Here is a 16376-nt window from a genome sequence, read left to right on the forward strand (position 1 = left end):
ATATGCCTGTCAGTTATGTAATTTTAGAAAGAACGATTAGAAAGTTTCTGCTTAAAAGCCGTACAATCCAGAATCGGTATGCCGATCAGGAAAAATCGCTGTGAGCATTCAGGAAATCATCCCACCGACGCATCAGACTGGAGATAACTGTTAGGTAAAACAATAAGTCCTGCTGGTTGACGAAGTCCGTAACTACCTGATACACATCCTCCGACAGGTACAGCTGATGTGCCATGGTCTTATTTTAAGAGAGCGATGGCGTGATAATCCAAAGGAATGAGATCAGGACTATAGGCCGGGTGTTCAAGTGCCTCCCACTTACGTTGGCGTAACTTGTACATTTCGACATTTTCGATGTGGGGACGTGCGTTGTCATGAAGCAGAAGCTCCATATGAAACTTCCTGGCAGATAAAAACTGTGCCCCGGACCGAGACTCGAACTCGGGACCTTTGCCTTTCGCGGGCAAGTGCTCTACCAACTGAGCTACCCAAGCACGACTCACGCCCCGTCCTCATAACATTACTTCTGCCAGTACCTCGTCTCCTACCTTCCAAACTTTACAGAAGTGCTCTTGCGAATTTTTTCCGTAGTATTGGTTCAGAAATTCTTTTTCAAAACCATGTTTTGTAGAAACAAGTCCTTTTAGTCCCCACTTGGAGTCCACTGCTGCAAATCTACGGCCGTCCGGCATCACAGGGAACTTCGGATATACGATCCGCATTCCTGCCGACCAGAACAGTGGCTGACTGGGGATGGTGGGGGGTGGGGGGTGGGAGCCTGTCTTTCGTCGATGAAGAACCGATCTACCAGTCTTCGGGCTGTTCAGCTTAGGCTGGGCGCCTGTCACCGCCACTGGGGCAGTACAAGTACAGCCTTACCGGCTGTGTGTTGCTGCTGAGTCTCCTGTCTAAACACCACCTCGACAACCGACAACAGGCACGAGCAGATTCCTGGGACCGAGCCTCGGTGCGGCTCCACTCGTCCAGAACGCTGAGGCTCTCACGGACGTCCACGGCCAGGCCGGGCTGCGGGGACGCAGCCTCCTGCGACGTGGCCGCAGTTCTGACAACGGGGAACACGGGACCTGTGTTCGGCAAGTTCCTCCTTGCCTGGCACTGACGCGCTAATTTCATGACGTCTCGCTAGCGCCTTGGCGTTCTGCAGGATCACTCAATCTCGCTCTCCGCTCGACCTCCAGATAACAACACGACAATTGCTCAGATCATAATGGGGTGAATAAGGATAAGACCTTTAAATCAGGACCCCTACTAATGACAATTCAAAATTGATTTTCGTAATCTGTTTAAGTCGATTGCGGGTGTTCATTATAATAATGGTGTTATAAAGGAAATTAACGTTATCTATTCACAGGGTTATAAAAATGGTAGTTCCAGTTTCAAAACGCTGTAACCAGCTAACTACTTCTCAGAACTATTTATAACTTGAACGGATTATTATCGTAAAATGGGGAAACGCTATAGGAAAATAAATACGAAAGTTTTGCCATCAGATGGCGCAGTAAGGAGGAAAACACGCAAAATATAAGACACATGGTACACGGCTGTTTTTCAGTTTGCGTCTGAGATACTCAGAGTAACTATCTCAATGCAGGATCGCAAGCTGCTTGTAACGCTCTTTTACAAGAACGGTGACTGTGAGCCAGTAGCTCTGCAGAAGTTCTGGACACTCAGGGGTATGGAAAAGATTGTTGGTCCAATGTCTGCCAAGGGTCTGGAGTAAATGATAACGATATTCCTGAAGAAATATTCTGCATTGCCAGGGGGCTCGAGCAGAGGTGTGTAAACATGGATGTGCGCGGGGCATTACCCGAACTTTGGACATGCCTGTGAGACCGGTACATAAAATTCTGCGAAACTTCATGTATCCATATCCGTACAAAATTACTCATTTTCAGGACTTGCTTCATGCTAGCGTGGAGTTAGATGAACGTTTGCTCTAGAGTTCCTTACTCGCATGGCAGTGTACAATGAGCGACCATGGAACATTCTGTAGACGAACCCCGTTTCTACCAGTATTCCAAGGATCTGTCAACCGGTGGAACAATGCTCGTATGGGAGTACAAAAAATTCGAATAAGTTCCTGTCCATTTACAGGACTCTGACTGAAAAGCAGGTTATCAGCTCCCTCACTTTACCTTTTTCAGTTCCTTTAAAAACTTTCCCAAAAATTGTGTCATGCGAACGTACTCGGGCTTTTCTTAACATGCAACTCACCTCAGAGTCCCAGCAGCTCCCCTAACCAAACCCACTAGTCCTTCGCTGTAAGTCACTCAAACCCATCCGTTTTTGCCGAGTGATATTTTTCCGGAAGCCACACTGTAAATCACTAGTCTCATTTATTCTACACACCAACGTGACTAGTCGTTTTGTTGCCACACCCCCGAATAATTTTAGAAATTCTGACTGAATGTTATCCATCCCCTCTCCATTATGTGACCGCAACTCATCGAAAACTCTCTTACATTCTTACTCTAATGCTGGTTCTCCATGCCCTTCCCTTCGACTTCTGTTACTTACTTTTTCCATGATGTCATCAGGCAAGTCCTCCCCCTCACAGAGGCCTTCAATGTATTTTTTCCACGCATCCGTTCTCCCGTATTCATTTAGTAGAGGAATTTCCATTTCACTCTTAATGTTAACGCCTTCGTTTTACTTTTCTATATGCTGAGTCAGTCCTTTCGACAGTAATTTATTGTCCGATTGCTTCATATTTTTCATGTAGTCATTTCGTCTTTGCGTCCCTGGATATCCTATTTAGTTCCTAAGTGATTTGCACTTCTATATTCCTTAACTTGCCTGAACATTTTTGTAGTTCCTTCTTTCGTCGGTCAGCTGAAGTATTTCCTCTGTTAGACATGGTTTTTTTGCAGTTACCTTTCGTGTACTTACGTTTTTCTTTCGAACGTTTATGACTGCCATTTCTAGAGACGCTCATTTCTCTTCATCTGAACTGCCTACTGACTAATATGTTTTTCGCAGTATCTATAACTTCAGAGAACTCAAAGCCTATCTTTTCATTCCTTAGTACTTCCGTAACCGCTATCTGAGGCACTGAATCTTTCTAAATAGACTCTTGATCTTCAGCCAACTCTCCATCAATACCAAATTGCGGTCTGAATCTATATCTGCTCCTGGGTAAGCCCTACAATTCAATATCTGATTTCGGAAGTTATGCCTTACAAAAATGTAATTCAGCTGGATTCGCCCTCTATTTCCTGGCCTATTACGGATATGCCTCCTCCTCTTGTGAGTTTTGAAGACAATATTCGCTATTAGCACCAAAAAATGTATTGCAAAACGCCGTTAGTCTTTCTCCTCTGTTATTCCTACTACCTAGCTCGTATTCTCTCCTAAACCCTTCTTCTAATCTCTCACAGTCTAATTGCAATCTCTGGCTGTGAAAGATGTTGTGTTCAGGGCTCCCATTACGAATGTAGCTCAACTGAAGGCGCAAATTGCCCAACGCATTCTCAACGTGACCCCTGACATACTCCGATCTGTTCTGGAACATGTTTTTTCTCAATCTCAACTTGTGCAGTAAACGTTGGGCAGCATGTTGAACATACCTTGGAACAGTCTCGCGACAGGTAAAAGCCAATTGTTTGTTGCTTTTCATGGAATTTCTGGGCTCGCAACAAACAGATTTTTCCTCTTCTGATGATGTCCTAGTGGCTAGCGTTGCTGCCTCTGGATCACGGGGTACCGGTTTCGATTACCGGTTCCCAAGGTTTACTTCCGCCAGTACCTCCCTCCCACATTCCAAACGTCGCAGCAGTTGCCCAGCACTGTCACTCCTGGAAGACGGGATATTTCAGAGAAAGGCGCTAAGTAGAGCCTAGAGACTGACAGCAATAACAAACAGATGCCTCAAAAGCTATGTAACTGCAACAAAGTCGTGAAAATGTGTAAAAGAAAACATTATGTAGAAAGCAAAAGTTCAAAATTTCATCATTACAAAATATTAATTGGTACAGAAAACACATACGTAATAGAGACATTGAATTGAGGATTAATAAAGGAAAATAAATGTATCACGAAAATGATATGAAGGAGTACGATAGACAGTAAAAACATTTAAAGTAACAAGTAATAGAGATGAATTGTTACAGCGTAGAAAAGGCCACGCACGGAATTGTTTTTTGCTGGCTATTTGTGGTACGTTCCTATTTGACCTAAGAACATAGGGTAAAAATATTTTTGTTAAGCCCGGACCTGCGGCTTTTTTTATAGACGTTCTGACATCGGTTTTGCTGTGGCTTTTTTACAGTATAATAAGCAACGTTTGATCGACGACCCGGAGCTGGCGTTCAGGAAAAATGGATGAATCGATTAGTTCCATTCGCAAAAGATTGTAATTGGGCTGAAATTAAAGCTCAGTTAATGATACCATTTGTATGTGAACCATTCGGATTTTATGAGGAAAAACAGTCGCCCTTAAATAACTGCTGACTGGAGTGAGACTGATGGTTCAAATTTGGTCCACTCATGTGTCGGACCTTCGTCTAAGATAAGTTTCAACAGTTTCAAAACAATCTTGCTTCGTTTAGATTTTACGTTCAAGAAACACCTTTTCTTGTGAGGTTTCTGAAGCGCGTCACTTCTATACTTGAAACTGATACAAAACGGCTCAAACACTGCACATATGTAGGTAAATAGAGTCCCCATCTACCTCTCTTCGAGCTGTTCAGCTTAGGCTGGGCGCCTGTGTCACCGCCACTGGGGCAGTACAAGTACAGCCTTACCGGCTGTGTGTTGCTGCTGAGTCTCCTGCCTAAACACCATCTCGACAACCGAGAACGGACACGAGCAGATTCCTGGGACCGAGCCTCGGTGCGGCTCCACTCGTCCAGAACGCTGAGGCTCTGACGGACGTCCACGGCCACGACGGGCTGCGGGGACGCAGTCTCCTGTGCTGTGACGTAGCCGCAGCGCAAACAACGGGGAACACGGGACCTGTGTTCGGCAAGTTCCTCCTTGCCTGGCACTGACGCGCTGCCTCTCGCGCTTTCAAGCAGCGCGGACTCGGCACGTTCGCTGCTAGACAGCACAGGGAAGAAGACCGAGTGACTGTAAAATACCCGCCGAGAAATGATTTTAATTTAATGACGTTTCGTTAGCGCCTTGGCGTTCTGCAGGATCACTCAATCTCGCTCTCCGCTCGACCTCCAGATAACAACACGAAAATTGCTCAGATCATAATGGGGTGCATAAATCAGGACCCTAATAACGATAATTTAAAATTGATTTTCGTAATCTGTTTAACTCGATTGCGGGTGTTCATTATAATAATGGTGTTAGAAAGGAAAATAACGTTATCGATTCACATGGTTATAAAAATGGTAATTCCAGTTTCAAAACGCTGTAACCAGCTAACTACTTCTCAGAACTATTTATAACTTGAACGGATTATTATCGTAAAATGGGGAAACGCTATAGGAAAATAAATACGAAAGTTTTGCCATCAGATGGCGCAGTAAGGGGGAAAATATGCAAAATATAAGACACATGGTAAACGGCTGTTTTTCAGTTTGCGTCTGAGATACTCGGAGTAACTATCTCAATGCAGGATCGCAAGCTGCTTGTAAAACTCTTTTACAAGAACGGTGACTGTGCGCCAGTAGCTCTGCAGAAGTTCTGGACACTCAGGGGTATGGAAAAGATTGTTGGTCCAATGTCTGCCAAGGGTCTGGAGTAAATGATAACGATATTCCTGATGAAATATTCTGCATTGCCAGGGGGCTCGAGCAGAGGTGTGTAAACATGGATGTGCACGGGGAATTACCCGAACTTTGGACATGCCTGTGAGACCGGTGCATAAAATTCTGCGAAACATCATGTATCCATATCCGTACAAAATTACTCATTTTCAGGACTTGCCTCATGCTGGCGCGCAGTTAGATAAACGTTTGCTCTAGAATTCCTTACTCGCATGGCAGTGTACAATGAGCGACCATGGAACATTCTGTAGACGTACCCCGTTTCTACGAGTATTCCAAGGATCTGTCAACCGGTGGAACAATGCTCCTATGGGAGTACACAAAATTCGAATAAGTTCCTGTTTATTTAAAGGACGCTGACTGAAAAGCAGGTCATCAGCTCCCTCAGTTTACCTTTTTCAGTTCCTTTAAAAACTTTCCCAAAAATTGTGTCATGCGAACGTATTCGGGCTTTTCTTAACATGCAACTCACCTCAGAGTCCCACCAGCTCCCCTAACCAAACTCACTAGTCCATCGCTGTAAGTCACTCAAACCCATCCATTTCTGCCGACTGATATTTTTCCGAAAGTCACACTGTAAATCACTAGTCTCATTTATTTTACACACCAATGTGACTAGTCGTTTTGTTGCCACACCCCCGAATAATTTTAGAAATTCTGACTGAATGTTATCCATCCTCTCTCCATTATGTGACCGCAACTCGTTCTCCCGTATTCATTTAGTAGAGGAGTCTCCATTTCACTCTTAATGTTAACTCCTTCGTTTCACTTTTCTATATGCTGAGTCAGTCCTTTCGACAGTAATTTATTGTCCGATGGCTTCATATTTTTCATGTAGTCATGACGCCTTTGCGTCCCTGGATATCCTATTTAGTTCCTAAGTGTTTTGCACTTCTATATTCCTCAACTTGCCTGAACATTTTTGTAGTTCCTTCTTTCGTCGCCCAGCTGAAGTATTTCCTCTGTTAGACATGGTTTTTTCGCAGTTACCTTTCGTGTACTTACGTTTTTCTTTCGAACGTTTATGACTGCCATTTCTAGGGACGCTCATTTCTCTTCATCTGAACTGCCTACTGACTAATATATTTTTCGCAGTATCTATAGCTTCAGAGAACTCAAAGCCTATCTTTTCATTCCTTAGTACTTCCGTAACCCACTATCTCACGCACTGAAACTTTCAAAATAGTCTCTTGATCTTCAGTCAACTCTCCATCAATACCAAATAGAGGGCGAATCCAGCTGAATTACATTTTTGTATGGCATAAGTTCCGAAATCAGATACTGAATTGTAGGGCTTACCCAGGAGCAGATGTAGATTCAAACCGCAATTTCGCCCTATTACAGGTATGCCTCCTCCTCTTGGGAGTTTTGAAGACAATATTCGCTATTAGCACCTAAAAATTTATTGCAAAACTCCGTTAGTCTTTCTCCTCTGTTATTCCTACTACCTAGCTCGTATTCTCTCCTAAACCCTTCTTCTAATCAGTCCCCCACAGTCTCATTGCAGTCTCTGGCTGTGAAAGATGTTGTGTTCAGGGCTCCCATTACGAATGTAGCTCAACTGAAGGCAGAAATTGCCCAACGCATTCTCAACGTGACCCCTGACATTCTCCGATCTGTTGTGGACGATGTTTTTTCTCAATCTCAACTTGTGCAGAAAACGTTGGGCAGCATGTTGAACGTACCTTGGAACAGTCTCGTGACAGAAAGTAGCCAATTGTTTGTTGCTTTTCATGGAATTTCTGGGCTCACAACAATGAAAAACAGATTCTTCGTCTTCTGATTATGTCCGCAGTTCCTGGTCTAGTGGCTAGCGTTGCTGCCTCTGGATCACGGAGTCCCGGTTTCGATTACCGGTTCCCAAGGTTTACTTCCGCCAGTACCTCTCTACCACATTCCAAACGTCGCAGCAGTTGCCCAGCACTGTCACTCCTGGAAGATGGGATATTTCAGAGATAGGCGCTAACTAAAGCCTAGAAACTGACAACAATAACAAACAGATGCCTCAAAAGGTATGTAACTGCAAGAAAGTCGTGAAAATGTGTAAAAGAAAACATTGTGTAGAAAGCAAAAATTCAAAATTTCATCATTACAAAATATTAATTGGGACAGAACGCACATACGCAACAGAGACATTGAATTGAGGATTAATAAAGGAAAATAAATGTATCACCAAACATGGCATGAAGGAGTATGATAGACAGTAAAAACATTTAAAGTAACAAGCAATAGAGATGAATTGTTACAACGTAGGAAAGGCCACGCACAGAATTATGTGCAAAATAAACGTTTCTGTGGGCCTTTCTAAGCAGGCCACGCCACTTCTATGTTCCCAAATCGCGTGAATCGGCTCAAATGTTGTAAGAAGTTAGACAAAATCGTGTAATTAATGGCTATCCTATTGTTTTGTGAAAGCTTTATCCCTTGCCACGATATAGCGGTCAACGTTTGCACACAAATGCAAGTGAAATCCGGTTTTATGTGAATAGCACAAGCTGAGACCGTTTAAGGTGACAGAGGTGATAATAATAAATTCAGTCCTACTGTAAACGTAAGAAACGTTTGCCAAAATCTTTTATCATTCGTCTTGTACTTGCGCAAAATCATGAGTTTTCACGTGAAATTGTGTTTCGTATAAAATGCATTTCATTTTTAGCTGTGCATTGGACATAATTAAAATAAAGTTTATTACAGTTGATTATCATTTAATTGTTAATGCGTTTACATTTGATTCGTCAGTGGCTTAGAACCCTCGAAAAGTAAACCATAACCATGCCCAGCCCTGTATAAAATGATACATTGTTTGCTAGAGCATTTAAAGCTTTGTCGACGACCACTCAGACAGTTAAACTAACCTACGAATTGATACAAAAATAAGTGTCAGAAAAGTGGTCACCTTACTTCTAACCAGTAGATAAGGTTTTTCTGTGTTTTCTTAAACACTAACGTGCTGTCTTACAGAAAATTTATTTTCGTACACAACACGCTTAATTTCGTCATTTTTCGTACAGGATTGAAAAGTTGATAGTATTTTGTCGTGCATAGGATGTTTCACTGTTCGTCTGTTTATTTCAGCCAATCATACTCACTGCTAATTCGGTGTGGTTGTTGCAACATTTCGTGCCAAGATTAATTATGTGAAATTTTCTGGCGATGGATTTTTAATGTTCAATTTTTGTTATTACTGCAAGATCCGGGCAATCACACAGTGTCGGATTATTGGTAATTGGGAACTCCAATCTTAGACGTGTTATTAGAGACATGACTGGCTTTCTTCCCCTCTTTGTCAGTGTGCACTCCGTATGCATACTGGGCGGAGTCATTCCAGAAATGGATCGGGTCCCTCCGGATGCCATGCAGAAAGAGGCTAAAGCGAACTCTAGGTGGTGGCTCAAGCCAGTAGCACTGATGTATGTCGCTTCGGATCGAAAGAAATTCTCTCTGGTTTCGAGCGGATAACAGAGTGGCAAAAGCTGCTAGTCCTGCTGGCGAGGTGAAAGGAGAGCGCAGCGTTTGCAGCATAGTCGACAGGACCGATCGCGGACCTCTGGTAGGGAACCGAGTGGAGGGTCTAAATCAGAGGCTCAGACGGTACTCTGACAGTGTAGACTGCAGATTCCTCGATTTGCGCCATAGGGTGCTTGGGTTTCGTGCTTCGCTGAATAGGTCAGAAGCCCACTACACACATGATGCGGCATTACCGCGTAGGAGGTGCTGTTTGGCGTGGACTGGGCGGTTTTTAGGGTTACAGAGTCTCGGGGAAAGACAAAAAGGGGTTCTGTCTCAAAACGTGCGAGATGAACGTAGGTCTAGGAATCATCGGTTTAACAGTTGTAAATTGTTGTAACTGTGTTGGGAAAGTACCAGAGCTTCAAGTGGTAATAGAAAACACTGATGCTCAAATCGTCATAGGCACTGAAAGCTGAAGTCGGAGATAAGTTCAGCCGTAATATTTGCAAAGAATCTAACGGTATTCCGAAAGGATAAGGTAAACACAGTCAGCGTTGTCTTGTTTGTTGCTGTTGGAAGGAGTTCATCTTGTAGCGAAATTTAAGTAGGTAGTTCCTCCGAGTTAGTATGGGTGGATGTCATTCGTAGCAACTGGAATAAAGTAATAACTGGATCGTTTTATAGACCGCCCAACTGAAATAATACAATTGCTGAAAGGTTCAAAGAAAACTTCAGTCTAATTTTAAACACGTACCCGGCCTATTCAGTTATAGTTGGTGATGACTGTAATGTACAATGGATATGTTGTCGAAAATACATGTTTAAATCCGGAGGTATGCATAAAACATCCTCGGAAGCTGTGATAAACGCATTCGCTGAAAATTATTTCGAGCAGTTAATTCATGAGCCCATGCCAATAGTAAACGGATGCGAAAACATTGTCGACCTCTTAGCAACAAATACTCCTGCGCTAATAACGATTATAAAAGCGGATACAGGGATTATTTTACACGGGTTGTCGTAGCGAGACTAAATACCCTAACTTAAAAATCCAGCAAAAATAAACTAAAAATACCTCTATTCATGAAAGCTGATAAAAATTCGCTTGACGCATTCCTAAGGAGCAATTTCCACTCATTCCAAATTAACAATGCAAGTGTAGACCGGTGTTCAAAGAAGTAGTATCGTCAGCAATTGAGAGAGTTATACCAAACAAATTAACAAACGACCGAGCCAATCCCCTTGCTACTCAAAAAGGGTCATAACACTGTTGCAGAAACAATGAAAGAAGCACGCCAGATTTAAACGAACGCGAAGACTCCAAGATTGGCGATCTTCTACAGAAGCTTGAAATTTAACGCGAAATTCAGTGCGAAACGCTTGTAACAGTTTTCATAACGAAAATTCAAGGAGATTCTGGACGTATGTAAAGTATGATAGCGGCAAGAGACAATCAGTGCTTTTTCTGCACGATAGCAATGGAGATACTATCAATTACAGTCTTGCTGAAGCAGAATTACTAAACACAGCCTTGCTAAATTCCTTCATCAAAGAAGAGTAAGCAAGTATTCTAGAATTCGAATCAAGAACTGATGCCACCATGAATAACTGACAAGTAGCCGGCCGCTGTGACCGAGCGGTTTTCTAGGCGCTTCAGTCTGGAACCGCGCAACCACTACGGTCGCAGGTTCGAATCCTGCCTCGGGCATGGATGTGTGTGATGTCCTAAGGTTAGTTAGGTTTAAGTAGTTCTAAGTTCTAGGGGACCGATGACCTCAGAAGTTAAGTCCCATTGTGCTCAGAGCCATTTGAACCATCCTTATCTATGTAAACAGATTTAGGAGGCAATCTGAACAGCCGACTGAGGTTGTTTGCAGATGACGCTGTCATTTATCGACTAATAAAGTCATCAGAAGATCAAAACTAATTGCAAAACGATTCAGAAATTGGAAATTGACCCTAAATAATGAAAAGAGTGAGGTCACCTACACGAGTGCTAAAAGGAATCCATGAAGCTTCGATTACATGATAAATCATCGTCTTTTCTAAAGGCATTAAATTCAAGTAAATACCTTTTCATTACAATTACGAACAACTTGAATTCGAAATGACACATAGAATATGTTGTGCGGAATGCAAAACCAAAGACTGCCTTTATTGGCAGAACACATAGAAAATCTAACGGATCTACTAAGGAGACTGCCTACACTACGCTTGTCCGTCATCTTTCGGAGTAGTGCTGCGCGGTCCGGGACCCTTACCAGATAGGATTAACGGAGAACATCGAGAAAGTTCAAAGAAGCGCAACACGTTTTGTATCATCGCGAAGTAGGGGAGAGGGTGTCACTGCCATGATAAAGAATTTAGGGTGGACATCATTAAAACAAAGGCGTTCTTCGATGCGGCAGAATCTTCTCAAGGAATTTCAATCATCAACTTTCTGCTCCGAATGCAAAATTATTTTGTTGATATTGACCTATATACGGAGGAACGGTCATAAAATAAGGGAAACTAGAGCTCGCACGGAAAAGAATATGTGTTCGTTTCCTCCACGCCCTGTTCGAGATTGGAATAACTGAGAATTATTATGGAGGTGGTTGCATGCACCCTCTGCTAGGCACTTAAGTGTGATATGCAGAGTATCAGTGTAGCTGTAGATGTTATTGCTTTGTTCTAACAAACAATGAGAAGAACTTTAAGATACGACATATCAGCAACAGCAACATGTATGCTTTTCGGTAATTTATGATTTGTTGCTCGAAACTTTCAGCGTTCGTATGATTCATTACAGAGTCACTTTTTTCTTGTTGTGATTGAGATGAAACATTTCATTTACAAGATCATTCGGAAATTTTCTAAATTTTGCAACAACACATACGCTTAGCTGACAAGCAGGTTCCATTTGACCACAGATCTGTACGATTCCCAATAAGTTGGATACATGTTGGTCAGCCTATCATAGGGCGTGGTTACCTGCATGTCATGATAAATTATGAAGATACTTTGACATTTTATAGCGGTGGATTGTAGCTTTGTCTGTGAACTGTTTCATAACGTGTTTGGTCACTTGGCTCTTGTTGGCTACTTTGCAGCTACTTTTATCAAGCAAAATGACGTAACGTCTCTTGTTGCTATTGGAATAGGCGAAAGCCATTTGCTGTCCAGAAAGCGTTTGACAAGTAACCCTTTTGAACAGTAGTATGTGTGAGTGGAGAGATTTACTCATTTTCCTAAGCTTCGAAGCTGCTACTTCACATGAACCGTGTGCCCACTCAACTTTTTGTACAGCCATTCTACATTTTTGTTCGCATCCTAAGTTTATCTATATACACTCCTGGAAATTGAAATAAGAACACCGTGAATTCATTGTCCCAGGAAGGGGAGACTTTATTGACACATTCCTGGGGTCAGATACATCACATGATCACACTGACAGAACCACAGGCACATAGACACAGGCAACAGAGCATGCACAATGTCGGCACTAGTACAGTGTATATCCACCTTTCGCAGCAATGCAGGCTGCTATTCTCCCATGGAGACGATCGTAGAGATGCTGGATGTAGTCCTGTGGAACGGCTTGCCATGCCATTTCCACCTGGCGCCTCAGTTGGACCAGCGTTCGTGCTGGACGTGCAGACCGCGTGAGACGACGCTTCATCCAGTCCCAAACATGCTCAATGGGGGACAGATCCGGAGATCTTGCTGGCCAGGGTAGTTGACTTACACCTTCTAGAGCACGTTGGGTGGCACGGGATACATGCGGACGTGCATTGTCCTGTTGGAACAGCAAGTTCCCTTGCCGGTCTAGGAATGGTAGAACGATGGGTTCGATGATGGTTTGGATGTACCGTGCACTATTCAGTGTCCCCTCGACGATCACCAGTGGTGTACGGCCAGTGTAGGAGATCGCTCCCCACACCATGATGCCGGGTGTTGGCCCTGTGTGCCTCGGTCGTATGCAGTCCTGATTGTGGCGCTCACCTGCACGGCGCCAAACACGCATACGACCATCATTGGCACCAAGGCAGAAGCGACTCTCATCGCTGAAGACGACACATCTCCATTCGTCCCTCCATTCACGCCTGTCGCGACACCACTGGAGGCGGGCTGCACGATGTTGGGGCGTGAGCGGAAGACGGCCTAACGGTGTGCGGGACCGTAGCCCAGCTTCATGAAGACGGTTGCGAATGGTCCTCGCCGATACCCCAGGAGCAACAGTGTCCCTAATTTGCTGGGAAGTGGCGGTGCGGTCCCCTACGGCACTGCGTAGGATCCTACGGTCTTGGCGTGCATCCGTGCGTCGCTGCGGTCCGGTCCCAGGTCGACGGGCACGTGCACCTTCCGCCGACCACTGGCGACAACATCGATGTACTGTGGAGACCTCACGCCCCACGTGTTGAGCAATTCAGCGGTACGTCCACCCAGCCTCCCGCATGCCCACTATACGCCCTCGCTCAAAGTCCGTCAACTGCACATACGGTTCACGTCCACGCTGTCGCGGCATGCTACCAGTGTTAAAGACTGCGATGGAGCTCCGTATGCCACGGCAAACTGGCTGACACTGACGGCGGCGGTGCACAAATGCTGGGCAGCTAGCGCCATTCGACGGCCAACACCGCGGTTCCTGGTGTGTCCGCTGTGCCGTGCGTGTGATCATTGCTTGTACAGCCCTCTCGCAGTGTCCGGAGCAAGTATGGTGGGTCTGACACACCGGTGTCAATGTGTTCTTTTTTCCATTTCCAGGAGTGTATTATGGCTGTATCGTAACTTTATCTAGGCAGCATAAACTATTTGTATAAATATTATCAAAAACTTCGAACAGTATTTAATGTTTTGTATGTATCCTATTTTTGTTTGCTGTTATTTTTTATACTGTGTTGAGCATTTATCTTTACAATGCGTAGACACCCTCATGCGTATATGAATAAGATGTGTAACTACAAAACAAAAAATTAAGAATAAATAATAAAAGAATATGCAGAATTAGAAAATACAAACTATAAAACAAAATAGAAAAATAGTAAAAAATAAAAACATATGGAAAAATAAAAGCAAAAACCGTCGTACAAGCATGTGACCTTGGAGTGGTTGTCATGCTTGCATGCTCTGAGGACACAATATGCGATACTGGTCAAGTTCAACCATCCCAAGTTGGTAATCGTAGAGGAGAAAGACTAACGGTGCCCAACTCAAAAAACATGGTAGAAAAGACAATAAAAAAACTTATACCGGCTCGGTCGTCGTCCGAGTCAACAAAAATATACATTGGTTGGCAAGCTGTGGCGGTCTAATGTCAGAATTGTGATACAGTAAAAGTTGGGACACACGAATGAAAAATGCTCTTACTGTACCATAAAAAAAGTGAGTACCACCTGGGCAGAGTTAGGGATGCAGAAGAAGGAAAATTATCTTCCAGCTTCAAAGAAATTTAAATGGAAACGTCTTGACATATTCCCTCTGTTTTGAGTTAACCCTGCATCCTCAGGGCAGTGAGCTATCTGAGATGCAAGGTGTTGGTACACCTGATCTTGCAAAAGTTCCTCATCCTGTGCCAAAATCCAGAATATTCGTCAGCCATACTATACAATATATAGTACCATACGCCTGAAGAGCATACGTGTAATTTCTGAGAAAGTTTTTCTACAGGGATAAAATTTCTGGGGCTGGATTTGCTACTGTTGGGATGAAAAAACATTTTATTCTTAATTTTTTTGGGTGGGGGTGTTGATTTTTTTCCTCAAAGGGACAATTTCTCCCCAAGCCCACCACCTGTTACTTGTACGGTAAGAGACGTAAGAACAAGCTTATGTGCTTCTAGGGAGTGGGATGTATCTACAATAGGAAGTATCCAAGATACGTGTTTGCTTGTACGAGTATATAGGATGTATCCCTTAGTGGGGACGCATGCATCCTAAACTTCAATGACCAGTTGTATGATACAGCACGACAAGGCAAATGCCATTCTGGTAGACATGATGACATGTTTCATGTTATATGACATCTTGTACGATGTTACTTAACTTGACATGACACATTATATTACATGGCATGTGTGCTAATACCAACAAGTAAAAAATTGCGAGTATGTCAAGATATTTTGATTTAAATGTCTCTGAATGTGCCAGACAAGTAGAAAAGCTAGTTCCCTTCTTTTACATCCTTAAGTCTGCACAGGCCTTCCTTGCCTTTTTTGTACTATGATAGTATTTTTTATTCTGGCATTGTTATGTAAGATATCGTTCAGTCTTCCAGTCTTCCATCATTCGTCCTTGTATAATGTTTACGTAGCCCCTCCCGGATGCAAGCAACTAAAGTCAACATATAACACTACCGTCTGCTACTGCTATACCATAACCTTAAAGTATGAGGCACGTCGTGAAATATAACTATCTAGTTAAAACAATTATGGTATAAAGCAACAGAGCAGTGTTACCCTCTGAGAGGAATTTTGTTGTGTTGACCGTGTTGTACCTAACCGGGGTTAGCAGTAACAAACAAAATTTTTGCCTATCTGCACTGTTTAACGGATAAAGAGAACGGTCGCCAGCCTAGTTAGGCAAGAGAATGATTAACATTCTTGTTCAATAAAATAGTTATTAGTAACTTTAATGGATAAACACAACCTATACTTTGTCACACGCGAGTGCAATGAACTCTGACACATACATATGTTTACGGTAAGATTGAAGCTAACAGCTAGATCAGCACAAACTATTGGCAAAAATATAACAGATACCGAAACACACTATTACTTTCAGGGCTTGTTCAAACTGAATGGTCTTTATAACATTACTATTAACATTCACTGCAGGATCATAAATTGGACATAGGTTAAGTCTCTCTCAGTTAAATACTTTACCATTTTAAATTAGAGTTAATTGGAATCCACTAACAGGTTGCTTCTCACTATCTTCTGAATAAAGAAATTATGGTCTTCATAAATAGTGGTCTTCCCGTTACTTGTTACCTAGCATTAGCACAATAGACGAACTGTGGATCCTGTTATACTATTAATATGAACTTCCAATACACAAGAGAGACAAAAGCTTAGCGATCGTGAACATACAATTTTCTACTACTGCAAATTTCCACTTTTACTACAGTGAAACACAATGTTGACAAATTTGCAAGAAACTGACCCACTTTTAAAATTTACTACAGGTAGCACTATGATCATTAACTAAG

At 43.0% G+C, this 16376-nt stretch overlaps 1 non-coding gene across 1 annotated transcript; it reads right to left on the reverse strand.

Moving 5' to 3' along the window:
- Positions 1–419: 419 nt before the first annotated feature.
- On the reverse strand, positions 420–494 carry Trnas-cga (transfer RNA serine (anticodon CGA)). The gene has a single exon. It is a non-coding gene; the product is annotated as a tRNA-Ser (tRNA).
- Positions 495–16376: the final 15882 nt, after the last annotated feature.

This window comes from Schistocerca nitens, chromosome 7 (genome assembly GCF_023898315.1).
Source record: "Schistocerca nitens isolate TAMUIC-IGC-003100 chromosome 7, iqSchNite1.1, whole genome shotgun sequence".
Taxonomy (NCBI): Eukaryota; Metazoa; Arthropoda; class Insecta; order Orthoptera; family Acrididae; genus Schistocerca; species Schistocerca nitens.